Here is a 7,286-nt window from a genome sequence, read left to right as displayed (position 1 = left end):
TTCTTTATTGTCCTTCAACAGTGCTTTTTTGTATTAAAGAACATTATTTATACTCATCAGGATATAGGGACATTTAGATTACTAACAACTGCAGGAGACTCAAAACCACACCACCAATCACTGGAGAGATGGCAATAAAAAGTGTTCAGACTGTACCAATGCAGTTCTTAATATTTAACAGTTTATGCACTACAGACTAATGATTTACATGTAATGAACAGCCTTGAACATAGACAGTTTTTGTATTTCATTTTTATCTGCTGCCATGTGCATCTGATTCCACTTGGATTACACCTAGATTGAGTAAATGAAATAAAAAAAACGTGTAAAATCGAGACAAATATTATAACTGACATATTAAACAATTTTGCCCTATCCTTCTGCTAAATGTTGAATAATTGTTACGTTTTTTTTTATTATTTAAACTCACGCATTAACTCTGTAAGCATTTTTTCTGCCATTTGCGACATCTTTTTTTACGGACGCTGCTGTATTACTTTTACGTCTAAAACATTGTGATCTGCACACGCAAACATTAAAATGAATAATTCTATTGGTGTAAAATATGACGGGCTACTTTTTCTTTCATTCACATCCATGGTGAATCTATTAATCGCCACTCCATTGAGAATGCCTGTTTATAGGTAACCGTGAACGCGCTTCTGCTGGGTTCAATCTACTCAGAGTTGAGTAATCTAACACTGATCCGCTTTTCTGGAACCGAAAATTCCGGCTATGACACGGTGAGATAAGTCAACTCGGAGTTCAGGTTTAAGTTTAAAGTTTGTTAAACCCGCTTTCTGGAATACCCCCCTGGACTGGTTGGGGGCTTGTTGACTGTGACGTTTGATTGTTGTAGTGAGGAAAAGTGGACACATGATGGCAGAATGTATCTACATTATTCTAGATAGAGCTGTACTGAAGGAAAGGAAAGTTGAAGAGAGGAAATGGTTCAGACATACATAAGAAATTATAGCAGACTTTAAACTACATGATTCTTCAGTTCAGCCATGTCAGTGCTCGATTACTTTTGTCTTATCTCCCTTCTTTTAGGTAAGAAATCACATTTCAGACATCGTTTTAAAGACCTTTAATATTTTATTGCCTATTAGCAGAGTACAGATTTATTATAAATTTAATTAATCTATAGTTAAAATGTACGTTAAAGTATGATTTGATGGTGGAGCCCCAGAACGCTACTTAACAACTGTTTAAATAATTTAAATGAACTTTTCAATTTTTTTTTTCAACAGGTTATAACTCAGCACAGGAAATTAAATCAGTTTCTGCCATTAAGAATGAATTGGAGGGAAATTCTGTTATTTTATCCTGCAGTTACAGTGGAGGATACAGTACAAATAATTACCTGCAGTGGTATCGACAGTTCAACACATTCAGACCAGAGTTCATTATTCTGGTTAATGAGCTTGAAAAAGAAGCTGCAGATTCTGGATTTTCTGTGAAGATAAATGAAGATAAAAATCGAGTGGATCTGAACATCTCCTCTGCTGCAGTATCAGATTCTGCTCTCTACTACTGTGCTCTGCAGCCCACAGTGACAGGAAATCATTCTATACTGTACAAAAACTAAACACCTAAAACCAGTGAGCTCTGTTATACCTGAATGGTGTTGCTGGAATTGAACTTGTATTTTTGTTCTCGTTCTTCTATTTAACAAAAATGCAGATTTAGCATGTATGCCCATGATTACTTCCAGGAACCCTTCATTCTTTAATCTAGGAGTCTGGAAAGTACATTATGTATCATCATATAGTATAATAAAGATATAAAGATTATCTGTGCTAATACTGCAATACTAACTAGGGATGCACCGATCCGATATTAAGATCGGATATCGGTCCCGATATTACCAAAATGAGATGGATCGGATATCGGATAATCAGGCCGATCCATGGGTCCGATATGTTCACTTTAGTTCGTTTGCGACGCGTGCTAAGCCCATACAGGACGTGCTGCTGACGTATGGCGTAGAACACAAACAGGAACAACAACATGGAGCGAGCCAAAGAGTCAGCTGCATGGAAGTATTTCACGTTTGCTATGCCAACAAGTTCGATGGCAACATGTTTATTACTCAGGTTTAGCTGCTATATTTTATTTTGAATTACTGTTTGCACTAAATATTTACGGATAAGTTTATTTGAAAAAGTTATTTAAGCTACTACTGTTTTTCTCATTGTCAGCAGCTACATTTTGGGTGTGTTCGAAAACCTAAGGAGCTGCCTTGCTGTCTTACTGTCTACATAAGCGGCTGCCTCAGTAGAGAGGATTCTAATAAGTCAATGATTTATAATTCAGGTTATTCGAATGCGCTACTTACACAGCGATTCCATCAGATTTAGCATCTTGCCATTAAAAACAATGAACTGAGGTAGCACAGCACTAACGCTAACGTCAATATAACATTTCCCCTCATGTACTGATAACAGTTAAATTTCCTGACAAGCTCAAACTTGCAAATAAAAACACTCGGTACAAGTTTATACAAGTTAAAAATCAGTAATATTTTATTTACGTTTGATAATAACTCCATTCGTTTCTCCGCCCCGTCAGCCATGTTTATTTTTTTGTAAGAAAAGCGCACCCGACCCGCAATGAATGCTGGGATTGCTTTGGTCACCAAGGCAGCGCCGGATGCTTACTCGTTGAGTGAAAATAACACTGAAATATTAATATGCCTGTTTATTATTTTATTGACAAATAAATATCAGTTCAGTACATTTATATCTGTGTTAATTATATTTTGTTTTGCAAACTTAGTAATGTTTAAGTCGATCCTGATGCCTTAAGTCTTTCCCACATAATAAAGTATACGGTTTATTAATTCAACAATGGTATCGGATCGGTATCGGGTATCGGCCGATATGCAGAGTATATGTATCGGATCGGTATCGGAACTGAAAAAGTTGGATCGGTGCATCCCTAATACTAACAATACTAAGTAATTTTTTTTACAACCCCAAATCAGAAAAAGTAAAGGCTGAGTCTTTGATGAGCAAATATGATCAGAGGATCTCCAGTTTGTCAATAAAATGCGTGAGAAAATTATTGAAATGTTTAAAAACAATGAACCTCAAAGAAAGATTGGAAGGGATTAGCATATCTCTCCCTCTACAGTGCATAATATCATTAAATGGTTCAAGGAGAAATTTCAGTGCAAAAAGGCCAAGGGTGCAAGCTTAAGCTGAACGCCCGTGATCTTCACACCCTCAGACAGCACTGCATCAAGAACCACCACTCAACAATAGCTGATATAACCACATGGGTGAGGGATTACTTTGGCAAATTTTTACTGTGCAAAAAAGAAGCTTTGTATTAACCATGTCCAGAAGCGGCATGGACTTCTCTGGGCTCTGAGGCATCTAGGATGGACCATTACACAGTGGAAACGTGTAGTGTGGACAGATGAATCAGCATTCTAGGTCTCCGGACCAAAAATGGAAAGAACCATCCAGACTGTAATCAGCAACAAGTCCAAAAGCCAGGGTCTGTCATGGCTGTGGAAGAAGAGGATACGGGTACTGGACTGGCCTAGACTTCAACAGCTTAATCAAATACATCAGTTGTCACAGCCCTTAGTACATGACTCAGTTAAGGGTATTCTCACAAGGTACTGTGACAGTATAAATGATTCAGTCATAAAAGCTGTTGTAAACACAGTATCGGAGAGCAATGTCCTTTTAAAATTCTGTGGCACAAATGGTCCTTTATCTACCTCAAAAAGACGATCATTATATGTGTTGAGGGAGTTTCGTTAGTAATGCCAGTGGAATATGAGGTTGATAAGGGCAAGAAATCTGTTAAGTATGTAGCAGTCCAGTCAATACTGCAGAAGTTGTTAAACAAGCAAGATGTTCTGGACAATGTCCTATCACCAGTCTTACAAGGATGGTTCAAATTTCAAGGGAAATGATGAACATGGCTATGCAAACGTTTTGCAACCACTTATCAAAGACATTGTTTCATTAGAGCAGTATGGTGTACAGTGGGGGAAATAAGTATTTGATCCCCTGCTGATTTTGTAAGTTTACCCCCTTACAAACACTTGAACAGTCTATAATTTTTATGGAAGGTTTATTTTAACAGAGAGAGACAGAATATCAACAAAAAAATCCAGAAAAAAAACATTAAATAAAAGTTATAAATTAATTTGTATTTAATTAAGGGAAATAAGTATTTAATCCCCTACCAACCAGCAAGAATTCTGACCCCCACAGACCGGTTATGTGCCCATGAGGCACACAAATTAGTCCTGTCCCTATATAAAAGACTCCTGTCACAGAATCAGTTTCTTCCGTTCAAATCTCTCGACCACCATGGGCAAGACCAAAGAGCTATCAAAGGACGTCAGGGACAAGATTGTAGACCTGCACAAGGCTGGAATGGGCTACAAGACCATCAGCAAGAAGCTTGGTGAGAAAGAGACCACTGTTGGTGCGATAATTCGAAAATGGAAGAAATACAAGATCACAGTCAATCACCCTCACTCTGGAGCTCCATGCAAGAACTCACCTGGTGGGGTAAGAATGATTCTGAGAAAGGTGAGGTCAGTCCAGAATTACACGGGAGGAGCTTGTCAATGATCTCAAGGGAGCTGGGAGCACAGTCACCAAGAAAACCATTAGTAACACACTTCGCCGTAATGGATTGAGATCCTGCAGTGCCCGCAAAGTCCCTTTGCTCAAGAAGGCTCATGTACAGGCCCGTCTGAAGTTTGCCAATGAACACCTGAATGATTCAGAGAATGCTTGGGAGAATGTGATATGGTCAGATGAGACCAAAATTGAGCTCTTTGGCATCAACTCCACTCGCCGTGTTTGGAGGCAAAGAAATGCCCAGTGGGGATGGTGTTCTTGGGGTCATATCCAGCATTTCTCTGCTCCCAGCTCCCTTGAGATCATTGACAAGCTCCTCCCGTGTAATTCTGGACTGACCTCACCTTTCTCAGAATCATTCTTACCCCACCAGGTGAGATCTTGCATGGAGCTCCAGAGTGAGGGTGATTGACAATTTGTGATCTTGTATTTCTTCCATTTTCGAATTATCGCACCAACAGTGGTCTCTTTCTCACCAAGCTTCTTGCTGATGGTCTTGCAGCCCATTCCAGCCTAGTGCAGGTCTACAATCTTGTCCCTGACGTCCTTTGATAGCTCTTTGGTCTTGCTCATGGTGGTCGAGAGATTTATACGGAAGAAACTGATTCTGTGACAGGAGTCTTTTATATAGGGACAGGACTAATTTGTGTGCCTCATGGGCACATAACTGGTCTGTGGGGGTCAGAATTCTTGCTGGTTGGTAGGGGATCAAATACTTATTTCCCTTAATTAAATACAAATTAATTTATAACTTTTATTTAATGTTTTTTTTCTGGATTTTTTGTTGATATTCTGTCTCTCTCTGTTAAAATACACCTTCCATAAAAATTATAGACTGTTCAAGTGTTTGTAAGGGGGTAAACTTACAAAATCAGCAGGGGATCAAATACTTATTTCCCCCACTGTATATGTTGAGCCTTTAGGGAAAAGTGTCAGGGGCACAGTTTTGTATGTTTCAGCTGATAGCTTAGGAGCTCACTCTCTTGCAGGATTTTAAGAAAGCTTCACAGTACAGCGATTCTGCAGGTTCTGTATGACAACAAGAAGTGAAGTTTAGCACAGAGAGGTGAGTACCAGAGACTTTGATCCTCGCACTATAGAAAATCACAATAAATATGTGTAGGAGGTGAGGCTAGAGCCTGCAATAAGTATTTCAATTTAGATTTCCTTAACCAAGCAATAAAGTCATTTGCATATTCATTCACTGACAAAACTGACCAGCCTCAGCAAAGTGCCAAAAACTTTTCTAGCAAAGGGACAATTGGTGGAAATGGCCATGAAAATTGGACCCTACTTAAGCTACTACCATTTCTCATTGGTCACAGTGTCCCAGAAGGAGACAATGCCTGGAAAATTCTAATGGTTTTTAAAGATATTGTGGAATTGTCTGTAGCACCAAGACACACTAAGGAGTCAGTACCTTCCCTGGAAAGTAAATTGTAAGAGCACAGAGACATTTTTAATTGCAGCCAAAACAACATTTTGTGGAACATTATCCTGAGTTGATTAGAGTGTTTGGTCCTGGTCTATGAAATAGGACGTGGGTAAATAAGGGCTCGTCCGGGATTTGAACCCGGGACCTCTCGCACCCTAAGCGAGAATCATACCCCTAGAGCCAGCCTGGACAAATGCCAAGGAATTTCTTTGACCTCCGTGGCTTAGCGTCAAAACCATGTTGACTGGTTGCACTGGGAAGTTTATTCATGACAAAACAAAATTCAGTGCAGAGCTTCATTAAAGCATTTCTAACAGTTTAAGCATGAGGTGTCATTAAAGGCTCGCTTTGTCAGATTAAAAGACTTGGAAGCATTTGACAGGAGCTGTGTGCAGTCCCACTGACTTTATGCTTCACACTGTTTATGTTATGTATCATGTTTATCCACCCAAACTGTACAATACAAACATTGTGACGCTGTCTTTAATCGGTTAGTTATACAAGAGATTTTGCAACATTTACATTACCATGATATTTTATCTTGTGGTGTTGACTTCATACTCCTTGCTGTTTGGATTTTGTAAAAATTTTTAATGCTTTGAATTTGCCCAAAGATTCTAAAATCTGTAGAAGAAAAAAAAAATGTAAGCTGACTGGAAGAATTGTTATGAAGGGTATTTACATCCACATAAGCTCACCAACTTCTACCAGTGTATCAGCATGTGTCATTTTTGTTTGATCATTAGATTTTAATGGGACACTTGATACGTTTTTTGTATAGCTCAATGAAGCATTCGACTAAATGAGGGCTCGTCCGGGATTTGAACCCGGGACCTCTCGCACCCAAAGCGAGAATCATACCCCTAGACCAACGAGCCAGCAGGAACAATAGTCTTTGTGTTACTTTGATCTGTGTGACTGACCTTCAAATCTATGTTGTCAGTATTTTGTTGCTGAAAGCTTACAAGAGCTAATTTTTAGAACACTTTTATAAATGCTGGTAAATACTAGTCATTATGATTCTTAGTTACTTGAGCTCATTTTGGTTGTTCCTAATCACTGTTCATAGTTGTTAATTATCACTAATCATTATGTAATTGGGTTTGCTAATTTGGGGTCTCTGTAAAGCTTCTTTGTGACACCATTAAAAATGTTAAGAACGTATTTAAATTTCCACTGTTATCAAACTAATTTAAAAGCCAAACATAAAGAAAGAGTTTTGAGATATTTGACAC

General features: G+C 38.6%; 1 non-coding gene across 1 annotated transcript; it reads right to left on the bottom strand.

The window, feature by feature from the left end:
• Window positions 1–6,857: 6,857 nt before the first annotated feature.
• Window positions 6,858–6,929, bottom strand: trnap-ugg (transfer RNA proline (anticodon UGG)). The gene has a single exon. It is a non-coding gene; the product is annotated as a tRNA-Pro (tRNA).
• Between the last annotated feature and the right edge of the window lie 357 nt (window positions 6,930–7,286).

The sequence above is a fragment of the Trichomycterus rosablanca genome, chromosome 4 (assembly GCF_030014385.1).
Source record: "Trichomycterus rosablanca isolate fTriRos1 chromosome 4, fTriRos1.hap1, whole genome shotgun sequence".
Taxonomy (NCBI): Eukaryota; Metazoa; Chordata; class Actinopteri; order Siluriformes; family Trichomycteridae; genus Trichomycterus; species Trichomycterus rosablanca.
Note: the sequence above shows the minus strand (reverse complement) of the source record. Positions and strands in the feature narration are given on the sequence as shown.